This window comes from Bactrocera latifrons, unplaced genomic scaffold, assembly GCF_001853355.1.
Source record: "Bactrocera latifrons isolate USDA-ARS-PBARC rearing strain unplaced genomic scaffold, ASM185335v1 scaffold_86, whole genome shotgun sequence".
In the NCBI taxonomy this organism is placed as follows: Eukaryota; Metazoa; Arthropoda; class Insecta; order Diptera; family Tephritidae; genus Bactrocera; species Bactrocera latifrons.
In genome coordinates this window covers 1,207,572-1,220,684 of record NW_017537556.1, presented here as the reverse complement: position 1 = coordinate 1,220,684, position 13,113 = coordinate 1,207,572, and positions in this window count along the sequence as shown.

Here is a 13,113-nt window from a genome sequence, read left to right as displayed (position 1 = left end):
CAATCTTCGAAACACTGGTTGTAGTCACTTTCCGGTATGGCCTTCAGTTCCGTCTTCGCTGCGGCTTGAGTCTCCTCTATCGTATAAAAACGGTGTCCCCGGAGCGGTCTTTTGAGCTTGGTGAACAGCCAGAAGTCGCACGGCGCCAGATCAGGTGAATACGGTGGTTGCGGAACGATATGGGTTGAGTTTTTGGCGAGATGTTCACGACTTACGAGGGCAATATGGGAGGGTTCATTATCGTGTTGTAGAAACCAAGTCTTGTCATTCCACAATTCCGGCCTTCTTAGGCAGATAGCGTTACGCAAACGACGCATAACGTTCAAATAATATTCCTTATTGACTGTTTGAAGGGTTGGAAGGAATTCATAATGCACAACACCACGATAATCAAAGAAAACAGTCAACATGACCTTGATTTTTCAGCGACTTTGACGCGATTTTTTTAGTCTCGGCTCTCTTTTGTCACGATATTTGCACAGATACAAGGCTTATCGTCAGTTATAATGCGTTTCATGACACCCTGGTAGTCGGAAAGCATCGTTTCACACACTTCAACGCGGCACCATTTTTCCAAAAAATTCAATGTTTTCGGTATCAGTCGAGAATTGACGCGCTTGAAGCCCAAAACATCCTTCAAAATGGTATTGGCTGAGCCTTTCGATATGCCAACTTCATCAGCAAGGTCTATAGATGTTAATCAACGGTTTTTCGACACCAACTCTTTGATTTGTTGAACGTGAGCTTCGTCATTTGAGGTTGATGGTCGCCCTTGACGCCCTTGGAACTCACTACACCACTTACAAATATTTTTTTTTAGGTATAGCCTCATCACCAAAGACTTTCTGCACCATACTCAACATATCCGCAGCAGAAAATTGATTCCGTAAACAAAATTTAATGCAAATTGTTTGCTCAACAAATTTCGACATCGCACAAAAATAAAAACTCACTTTTAGCAGCTCACAAAACAACACGTATCACAAACACTAATGAATATTTTGACATGAAATTTGATATAAATGTGACTCACAGTACTACCGACCTCAAAAAAAAAATAATTCTCCAAATCATCAAATTTCATCGCTCTCGAGCCTCCTACATTTCGAGCTCATTTATGAAGCTCACTATCTTTCAATTCAGTTATCTATATCTGAATGTGTTTTGCTTTTATTTTTTGTATATAATTCTGATACACAACATGTCATTAACTTATGTCTGAATAAAAAATTTCTATACTGCAAAAAGTACCGCTATCTGTCAAATATGCACAACACCTGAAAATTTTGACTGGTAAGCTTTGCGTGGCCACGAACATAAGATTATTCTTGCTAAATACAAAATTTAATCCGCAGTATATGCATGTAGTTAAAATGTGATATACAATACGAGTATTATTATTAAGGCAATGTAATAAGTAGCAAGATGATTAACCACCTACATAGAAGTGTTCTTTCATATTAAAAGTCGTTTATCATACCGAAGCGAAAAGCCCCAAGTTGTATACAAACATGTGTAAAGTTATTATTTATTGCTCATGATATATCAGCGTCTCATTTTTGATTGCCGTTCTATTTTCGTCGCCATTTCATTTGTTTCGTCTAGCCGACGCATAAAGTTCATTGTCTGATTTTTGACAACTCAAATGATATTTATTGCCAGCTGGTTGTTTCTGTAAGTCTTATTACTACTCATAAATTCTGTCGGTAATAGTAATATTTTTGGCAAAAAATAAGATCACCAACATTCTTCGATTTTCACAAAGTCTTGCAAACAAAACCTTAATTTTATTGTAAGAATTCACAAAATATAGAAATAACCAAGAAGGAAGAATTCTGAAAAGTTGCTGTTTGTTGATAATTTTAAGTTTAAAAATATGCTGTGCTCCTACTTCAAAATAAAAATTGTCTCTACTTTCCTCTCAATGAACTCAAATTTGGCTTACAAAAAATTTATTTCGGTTCCTATTAATTCTTCTCCTGTCAGACAAGAGTCTTTAGAAATTTGTGTACTCTGTGCACACTCAATCAGCCTATAACATATATGTATACGCTGCCAAAAGCTTTAAAATATTTTTTTTATTTTTTTTTTTAAACTTCGAATACATAAATAAAGAACTCGCTTTGGAGACATTTTAAATAGCACATTCGTTAAAATTCCTCAAAATTTAATAATTTTTCACAAATATATATACGATTATATGAAGCATCATACATATAAAAAACCCATGTTCTCTGTGACGTCTTATTTGCACAGTAAAAATCACTAAAATCATTGAATAAAAGCATCTGCTGGCACAAATGCTTCCCAGGGGTTGTATTGAGAGCAATAAATATAAAACGCTGCCACTTGCCACATTGTTATCGGAGCCTTTGCTTTACTCGTGCATTTCTCGACATTTTCGTATCCATATTATGTAATGTATTGCCATTTAATGCACACAGATCGTAAAATTCAGAGGCACTAAAAAATCAGAGTTATCAACGGCAAAAGGCCAATAAAAATTTACTACTCAAGCAAATCGAAGTATATGGATTTGCATACATTTGTATATTCCATTCATATTTGTGTACATTTATATGTGTGTACTTACTCAAATGCTTTAAGTGGATTGGACATATAAAGAGATTGTTTTTGAAACTGGCTCTTGTTTGGATAGAGTTTTTGTACGTACTAAAACATTAGCCATTTCTCATTTATTGGAAAATTATTCTGACTACGTTTTAACAAAAGAAATTTGAAATATTTTTCAAATGATGATACGAGTGTTTGTAAATATATTTCTTCTCTTCTTCACATTTCTTGCAGCAGAAAATATATGTTATAGTGCAAATACTTGCTCGCTCTGGTCGACCTAACGTTGAAAAGTCGATGAAATTATAGGAAAGATTGACCAGGACTGTCACATACGCAGCAATGACATCGTTAAGGAACTTAACATTCATCATCGGTTTTGAACTAATTAAAAAACGTTGGCTACAAAACGCAGCTCGATGTTTGGGACTTCCATCAGGACAACGCAAGACCACACATATTTTCTATGACTTGGCAAAAATTGGGTGAGCTTGGCTAGGAAGTCGGACTACCATTTGTTTCGCTCAATGCAGAACTTCCTTAATGGAGTAAAGTTGGCTTCAACAGAAGCCGGTGAAAATTACTTGTCACACTTTTTCGCCGAGAAACCAGAAAAGTTTTACAATGATAGAATAATCTCTCTAGCGGAAAAATAGCAAAAAGTGGTCGTCCAAAATGGTACATATTTGGTTCATTAAAGTTCATTATAAATATAAAAAGAATGAGTTGAAGTTTGATTAGAAATACGAAAAGACTTTTTCGACTACCCAATATATGAACTTTTTTGTCAGGCCGAGTAAAATTTGATTAGATCATAACCTGCTACATTCACATGGCTCCTAGTCATTTTATGCCACCAGAAAAGTCTTAACAAAACTTAGTCTTATGTTTTTCAAATTTCTGCCTTTAAAAGTTACTGTAATGCTTAACTTTAAAATGCTGAATTTTATACAATTTAACATCCCCAGGCACAGCATGGCGCTCCCTTGATATCTTTTGCTCATCTCCTACTTAATAAGCTTCTAATTTAATTATGTGCTGTCTGCTAATAAGCTCAATATGGTGGTTTAATTAATGCTCGGCGCTTGAGATATTAATTTCTATGACAACACTTGATTTTGCAAAGCTTTGAAAATAAAAGAAAAATACATGCACATGTATTAAAGCTAAAAAATTACATTCAAAATTATTTCAATCAATCATTTCAGTATAAAAATTAATTTTAAGAAATATAATTTTTCCGGACTTTGTAAGCTTTCAGAATTTTTAATATACGCAAATTAATTTGAAAATATATTCATGTCATATTAGGTACATAAATAAAATAATAAATTTATGKAGTTACATACATAAACACTCCCTGGGAAGTAATAAACAGATCATTAGCGAGCATTACATTTACACAAATTGCTTTTTTTTACACAAATTCCTTTTATTTCTCAATTTGCGTTTATAGCACAGCATGTGCGCGGTTTTATGGAACTTAATTCCTTGTCAAGTCTGTGAAATGCAAATCAAATGTAATCATTCGCCACAATTTATTTGTGCGTGTGGTTAGTGTGTATGTATGTTTAAGTATGCATGCACAATAATATTGAATATAATTTTCCACATCTCGCGTTTCTTCTTTTATCAAGAGACTAAGCCTCACCTGCCTCCTAAGTCTTTTGCACATTTACAAGTTTGCGACATTTCAGTGGTGTCTGGCGCCCGCTGCGTATACGCAACATTTCTGAACGGATTGTCTTTTGCCGGCAGCCAAATGCAGTGCTTTGTGTTTTGCGAGAAGATTTTTTAAACCAATATACCTTTTTAATATTTTTCTCTAATGAAATCAAAATTTGAATTAATTTCATTCATTGGTTTTTTTTTTATCAACTGAATGAATTGTTACATATGGAGAAATTTTGATCTCTTCATAAAAAATATTGGAACATATATATAAGATTATCCATTCGATAGGAAATAGGATAGAGATGTTAGGGTTAGGTTTCTACTTATACAAAAACCATACAAAATTTAAATAAGCTTGCACCAAAATTATAAATTTGGGCCTTCTTGGCTTCTTGGCTAAAGGTTTAAAATGCGCATTCTCTTTAGGATATTTGAACAATGTATTGACTTTACATTTTTTTTCTAACGGTTTTCAATCGTACACCTTCAGTTACGCCCTCTAAACATCTCGCTGTGTTTCTTTTTAATGCCAGAGCTGAGTTATGCGCAAATATTTTCCCAAATCTTTGATTGATGTTGAGTGAGATGTGGGTCTGGCAGCTCGACGAAAAAATATAAAAGCGCTGGGAGTGAAGATGAAATTGTGGTTTCAGTGACAGAGTTTAAAAGCAGAATTAGCTCTTTATATTACAACTTTTTTAACTAACTGAATATTACTTTTTCATGCAGTTTTAAGCGGAGGCATAAATTACAAAACCCTATTTATTTTGATCGATATACCCAAAACATTCTCATATCTCATATCTTTATATTTTCAAAAACTAACCAATTTGCTTTTCGGCGATTTTATAATTTAATAAATAATTACTAAAATCACATTAATTTTCGTAAAATTTTTTAAGCATTCTATTTTATCCAAATAAGATATTTGAGCGCTAAAACTGCTCGAAAATTACTCAAGGTATTACACTGGCACAAAATAATAAAATTATAATAAGCATATGTATTTCCATCAGATTTCCTTGCGACACACATTCCAGGGTCACACAAATAACTGGCGTTTCGCTTCGTTATATATAATATGTAATTGATAAACTGTGGGCAAAAAATAGTAAGACTTAATTTTCGTGACGAATGGGTTGAAATATTCTTTTTCCTAGATTCGTATGACTGTCAGCGGCATCTGTAATAAATATCACATCAACATAATCACTAATGTTTAGCATACTCTTGTCTTTCTGAAGTACATAAAGTGCATACGACGATTTTTACGATCAGTGAAATTATTCAACAAAGAAGTTCCATTCAGTTTTGTATGTGGAATAAATATCTGATGCCGGAGCATTCAAAATGTTAGAAAAGGCCTTTGGTGATAATTGTTTGTCGCGATTAAATGTTTTTGCTTGGTACACGTTATGCAGAGAGGATCGCGATCAACATCAACGGATGATCAAAATGTCAATAAAATAAATTAATTAGTGCATGAGAGTCGACGATTAATGGTTGGAGATCTTGCTAGCATCGTTGGAATATAAGGAAGGAATAGTGAAAAGGACTGTGAAAGATCATTTGGGCATAAGAAAAGTGAAAAGCGATTGATTCGAAAATCATCAAATTTTTTCTAAAAACAACGGCGCTTTAAAGTTGCTCCGATTTTATAAAACTAGCAATGAGTCGTGGATCTATACTTAAGACCCGGAAACAGACGATCAATCGGCCGAATATTGTGGCAACGATGAGCTGAAGCACAAAAAATGACGTAAAAACAGGGAAAAAATAAGGTTATGTTTTTATCTGCCTATTTTCAATGAAATCATTTATTAAATTATTTTCTAAACAGAAAACCAAACGCGAATATATATATATATATATACTAGGGTGATTCARACCAAATTTTTTTTTCGTTTGGTACTTTGAAAAATGTGTTCCTAGACATCTCTAAGGAAGCCTCTCCAAGAATGAGTTCTTAATTGTAAGGGAAAGCTCCTCCTACTTACAATTTTCTATTTTTTTATTATCATATAGAAAATTTTATATCTCACTTCCAACAACTTGAAAAGTTATCTTGTTGATTAGATTTTGTAGGAAATTAAATGCTTACAAAAAAGGTCTCATACGATTTTTTCATAAACCCAACCGTTTAAAAGATATTAACGGTTCAAATTTGATTATTTTTGGGAAATTTTTTTATTTCTTATGAATTTTATAACTCATTGAAATAAAATCATTATGATAGATGAAACTCATAGTTTTGTAGGAAATTTACTGCTCTCTCAAAATGGTCTCTTATGATTTTTCGATTAAGTTAAACGTTTACGAGATATTCATCGTCAAACATCAATGCATATTAAGGTGAAATAAAAAATTTTCCCAAAAATAATCAAATTTCAAGCGTTAATATCTTTTAAATGGTTGGGTTTACGAAAAAATCGTATGAGACCGTTTTGTAAGCATTCAATTTTCTACAAAATCTAAATAAGAATTTATTTTTTGATGTGGTTGGAAGTGAGATATAAATTTTTCTATCTTATAATAAGAAAAAAATAGAAAAGTGTAAGTTGGAGGACCTTCCCGTTACAATTAAGAACTCATTTTTAGAGAGGCTTCCTTAGAGATGTCTACTTTTTATTTCATAATTAGTGGTTTACATATTTTTTTTTATTTTTTTTATTTTTTTTTTGTTGGTTCACTTATGAAAAATTAACGCTTGAAATAGTTTTTATGATAATTTGAAAGCTAAATTAAAACTGCTTTTGAACCAAGAATTTTATATACCATGCACACCTGAATCTTATTACTGACTACACTATATATATGTACTATACGTATTTTGTTCAACTCTGGTTTTAGCATATGTTCTGTTATGCATAATGTAATATTTAACCATTAATAATTGCAGAGCAACTTCTGTTAACTATACCAACACCACCACCAAATATTTCACTGCTTTTGATATCACCAAATATGTTGACGCATGGCAACTTCTGTTGTCTATTTCATTTTTCTTTTGCCTATTAAACCTTTTGTGATATTTGACGCTCTGTCTGAAGTTTGATTCCTTTTTTGGATTCAATTACATAGCTCATTGTTATTTTCGCACACGTAGCAAATGTTAATTTCATTTTTATTGTGTGCCTCTTATTGCCTCCAAACATTTGCCCCATTGTGCATTTTCTGACAGCTTTCTCGCTTTTATACATCTTCAGCCACACAACAGCAAAAGTCCTTACATTGACATCAGCAGAATTATAATTAAATTGGAATTATTTCATCGTTAATATTATTTTGATTGGCGTCGAGTTCACTTAAATGCATGCAATTATTTGGTTTATGATTTCACAAAATAAATTGGACGCAAAATATATTTTTCTAATCAAACAATGCTTAACGAAATGGGAAATATGTTTAATTATGTTTGAGAACAGAGAACAGAATAACATACATATAATAGTTTGTCAAAAAAGTCTTGCGGTATATTTTTTTTTTTTTATTATATAAGGGTTTGATGACTCATGCCCAGCTCTTGGCCAATGCTACGTCTGCTACTATGCCTGTCTCTTTCGACCAATTCAGCGATTTTATCGCAATTTTCGACGACAGGCCTTCCAGAGCGTGGCGCGTCTTTGACCACCTCTACTCCAGAACGAAAAGGTTGAAACCATCGTTGTGCAGTAGAAATGAAAACTGTATTGGGTCCATAAACTGTAAAATATGCCGTATTTTCTCTTTATTTTGCTCCATGTTTGCGACGCTATAACTCACGAACGACTTCTTCATCATATTAATACGACTTAAAAGAAACGACAATCAATCAAACACGTGTTAGCGCGTGAAATGAGCTTTCCAAAAAGGTATAGCATGACCCGATGCGACGAATAAAACTAGAACTTCGCGCTCTCAGCGCCAACTAGCGAAAATACCGCAAAACTTTTTTGACAAGCTAATATGTATGTAGATAACAATGAAGGTGAATTATAATTAGGACCAACATAATCTATTATAATAAAGAGTTTTTCCGACTGGTTTTTTGAGTAACTTGAAATTTGCTTACTTTGAGCAACGATCGGTTACTTATAACTTCAATATGCATATACATATGTATAATTTTCTTCTGACTGAGTATATTTCTCCAATTACTTATATCAATTTTCCTGATACCGTGTTCAAATTAATCCCGAATGCAAACAACAATAAAAAGTTCACAAAATATAAGTACATTGAAATCTCAAATCAAAGCCGTTGTTCTACATATTTTAACTGAAAATTATTCACAGCAATTAAATTTAAATCGCTGTATTTATACAAGAAAAACATCTCAATTAATTTATATAAAAATCCATATATCACCAACATTTAATTTTGGTAAACTTTCACATGAGTGAATTGCTTTGCAAATAAATAATTTAATTTTCACTTCAATTGAAAGCATTTGAAATCTTTATAGAGTCAAAATGTCACTAGAGGATGAACATATGCATAAATTCCAAATTTCTAACAAAATTATATAAATACATATGTTTTTTTCCAAAAAAAAAAAGGCAAAATGACTTCGAAGAGAACAAATACAAACAAAACAATTACATAAAATGGAGAATACGAAGCAATAAAATGAAAATTTCGATCCTTACACACACTTTTTTGTCGCAAAAGCCTTTTGGCCCAAGATCGAACGCGAAATCCAGTAATTTCTTTGCCCTGAGTAAGGCTAGCCTCTCCCTGGTTGTGGGGCTTTTAACGGGGCATTGCTTTATTGGCGTGCAGTAAGAATGGAAATCTTGCCAGATGCCATCTGCAGAAACTGTTTAGAATAAAATTAAGTAGAAACCACTCACCACTTCCTTTTTGACTGTACTGCATTTGCGTGGTCAAGACTTAAACATTTGGGAGCAAATACCTTCAAATAACCCACTAAACTGGAGCGGGTAGAAATTAAACACCTGTGCAAACTTGTATTGGCTACACAGAAGCTCTTCTTTTCTATGGCCTCACAAAGGACTACACTCCACGTGCGATCCCTCTAGATCAGCCATCTAAACTAACTTAACCTAGAGGTACAAATTATGTAAAATTTAAAAAAAAAAAATCAATTTTTTCAGATTTTGATAGGTTTTACCTTATAAATATATATGGCTATGTCATATAGTTTCAAATTATCAGTACCATCAGTTAATCTTTAAGCGCGTCATAACTATATTTCTCCAAACTTATCCAACCATTATCAAATTTTTCCGAATATCATGAATATGGTTCCCCATACAGATCAATTTTGCTCAGTTGATCAAAAATCGAATTATATTAGGTCAAAAAGATCAAAGATTTGTAGGGAAAATAAGAAAAAAGCTGACTTTATTTTAATTTTTGATAGTTTTCTATCATAGATCATTGCACGAATCTTCTAGTAGAACACTTTTCGGCTTTACGACGAAGAAGGCCAAACACGTGCATAAATTACAATGCAACAGTGAAAGATCTTTGTCTATGTATTAACGCCGTCGAAACTCGAAATATAAGTATATATTTATATTTTTCTTCTAGAAATTTACTGTGTATTTTTAAAATATTTATAAAAATATGTTTGAAATTTTAAAACAATTCATATCGTAGATTTTTAATCGCCAAAAATCGTTTTGTTCAGACTGTCATCTCCGATATTCCCAAGTGTGGCAACCGACTAGCATGTTAAAAAAGCAAAAGACAAGTAAAACCAAGGATATACATACATTTAATTTAAAATATTGAAAATAATATTATAGATGATATTAAGAAATAATAAATGAAGATAAAAAAATACATAATTGAAAGATGGTATTAAGCAATACTAAATGAAGACTAAATTCACAGCTGAGTACATCATTACAAAGAAGTTAAGTAAAAAATAATTTTACATCTCACTCTTCCACTTACTGAAAATTCTAGCTTCTTTAAAAAAAAAAAGCCGCGAATTTATGAGTTCCCTTTATGAAAAGTTATGAAGTTCATAACTGCCTTCATACAAGTACAGTCTTAAAGGCAAGGAAAACCCTTTGATATGCACATATCTGCAAGGCAGCCCGTATATAAAAAGTCAAAGTGATGTGAAGTCAAGAAGCTGGCAAACAAGGATATTGAGATCATTTAACATGCTTTTTAACACCGAAAACTACTTGCACTTGTGTGAGTTGATCTGTTGGAGTATTGCGCTGCAGGCTACAAAATAAGTAAAATTCAGAGCTAAGACAAAGGAGAAAACGGTTAGATTACCTGCATCTTTTGTAAAATATTGCATAAGTATATTCTTATGTGAAAACTTGTGAACTGACGCTTCGCCTTCTGTATACAAGAGCTGGATTGATGAGCTTTAAGGTGAGGTTAACGTAAAGAAAATGCAGCTCACTATAATATATAGTATATGATGAAAGTCTGCGCTGTAAAAATTTACACAAGTATATTTACAGAAGCACACACGTGATTCTATTTATATGCGTAGATGCTCGCAGCTGAGTTTGAACACGTGTTCATACACACTTATCAGTTTCAATATAAGACATAATATGCTGACAGCTTCGACATTTATGTGTTAACAGAGCAACGCCATGGTTACACTTAAACATCATGTTTAAAGTTTGTGCTTTACACCTGGCAACATATTATAACAAGGATATCACCTTCTACTTGCGGAAACTCGCTAAAGATTTATTTCGTTCAAGAAAATATTTTCTGACGAGAAGGTGTTTTTGTCTTGATAGTTTTTGAACAATTCTTAGTTAAGATGATTTCTATTAAACTAAAGATGAATCTATGAAAAGAAGAAAAAAAACGAAAAAAGCGTGTGCAAATTATTTCTATGATTATTGAAAATAACTTAGGATTAAAAGAGAACAGGGTAGATAATTTTTAAAGCAACAAAACAAAATCATTGAAACAATAGGCAAAAAAACACAAAGTGAAAAAAGATTTTAGAGCGATCTGAGGTCAAAAAAAGGATAGAGTAGAAAACGGCTTAACTCAATTTCCAGCTAAACTACGAGTCCATGAAACAAGCATTATAAAGCAAGGTTGAGGAAGGATCAGCAAATTTTGTATTAAGAGCTTACATATATTTACAGGTTTTAAAAAAACGATTTTTTTTATTATCTTATTAAATTCTCCAGCCCCTCTAGAATATTATAATCCTAAATTTTCTAGTTGGTCCGAGTAATAGTTTCGGAGATACAACCTTGAGAATCGGTGCGCTCTAGCCAAGCTAAGTGCGCTATCTTTAAAAGCGTTTTTTTCGAAACTGTGTTTTTGGATGTGGTTGGCAAGATTTCTTATGAACTACTCAACCGATCTTCACGAAATTTTACACAAGTCTTTGAGATAAAATTCTTGGACGAAAGTTTTTTTCTCCATTGCAAATTTTTCCGTAATTTTCACAGAAATATAAAATTTGTTTAAAGTTAATTTTCCTTAGTCCAAGCTCTAAGTTAAGTTTTTTACTAAAGCACGTATTTTTTCACTTTAGATGATCCTGTAAGGAGTTATTCTGCAAGCGCGGGTGCATTTTACCCCAAAAAAATCCTTATAATCCCTTAACAGTTTTCTTTACACCAACACCAACAGAACAAAATATTAATTTTTTTCAGAAAGTCAGAAGACCATATGTCTGCTGAAATCTCTACCTTCTATGATACAAAAAAATATATAAATTACTATAGAAAATGCTCTCAGCAAAAAATCGAATCCACCAAACGATTTCAAGCTGCTTATTTTATATCATCTACCTACCTATTTTATCGAAGTAGCAGCTGTTTGATAAAATCTTGCTTTGCAATTTTCTGTTTCTGTTTTGTCCAAATATTGTAGGAAGACATTGGGCAAAAGTCCGTATAAAATTGCATACAGATATCTTGTCAGATAAAACAGCTTTCCAGCACTTCTTTCTGTTTGCTACAAACTTCGTCTCAAACTAATATATCTATCTATTCAAAGTATAAAAATAGTTCTCTAATTCAACGTGTTACAAATCTATTTCACAACTTTTATATTTTTAGCGTTTATTTAAATTTCTTTGGAATCCCTTTACACAGCGCTATTAAAAAGCTCTATTGAAATTGTACAAAACTTCGGTAATATAATATATACAGTTTTATTGGCTAGCTACTCAAACAACCGCATAGACCACAACAAAGTTTCTTAATACCCTCAACTCACAACCACGTTCACCGCGTGTCAGCAGGCCTCCCCGCTGTGATTGTTCAATTTGCATTGACGCAAACTTCGCACAAAAAACACGAAACTTTTTGTTTACATTTTTTCCATTGAGCAGTTAATCAGTTTATCGCCATTGAGACACGTATAATAAATGCGAGTTAGAAACCATATACTCGATTGCAGAGAAAATTTAAGTTGCTTTTCAAAAATCGGAAACTGTAAATGTTCTAAAGTGTTGCATGTTTGTCAAAAAAGTCTTGCGGTATTTTCGCTAGGAGCGCGTAGTTCTAGTTTTATTCGTCGCATCGAGTCATGCTATACCTTTTTGGAAAGCTCATTTCACGCGTTAACACGTGTTTGATTGACTGTAGTTTTTTTTAAGTCGTTCGTGAGTTATAGGATCGCAAACATGGAGCAAAATAAAGAGAAAATACGGCATATTTTACAGTACTACTACGACATAGGCAAAAATGCATCTCAAGCCGCCAATAAAATTTGTGCAGTTTATGGACCCGATATAGTTTCTATTTCAACCGCACAACGATGGTTTCAACGTTTTCATTTTGGTATAGAGGTAGTCGAAGATGCGCCACTCTCCGGAAGGCCTGTCGTCGAAAATTGCGATAAAATCGCTGAATTGGTCGAAAGAGACCGGCATAGGAGCAGCCGTAGCATCAGTCAAGAGCTGGGCAT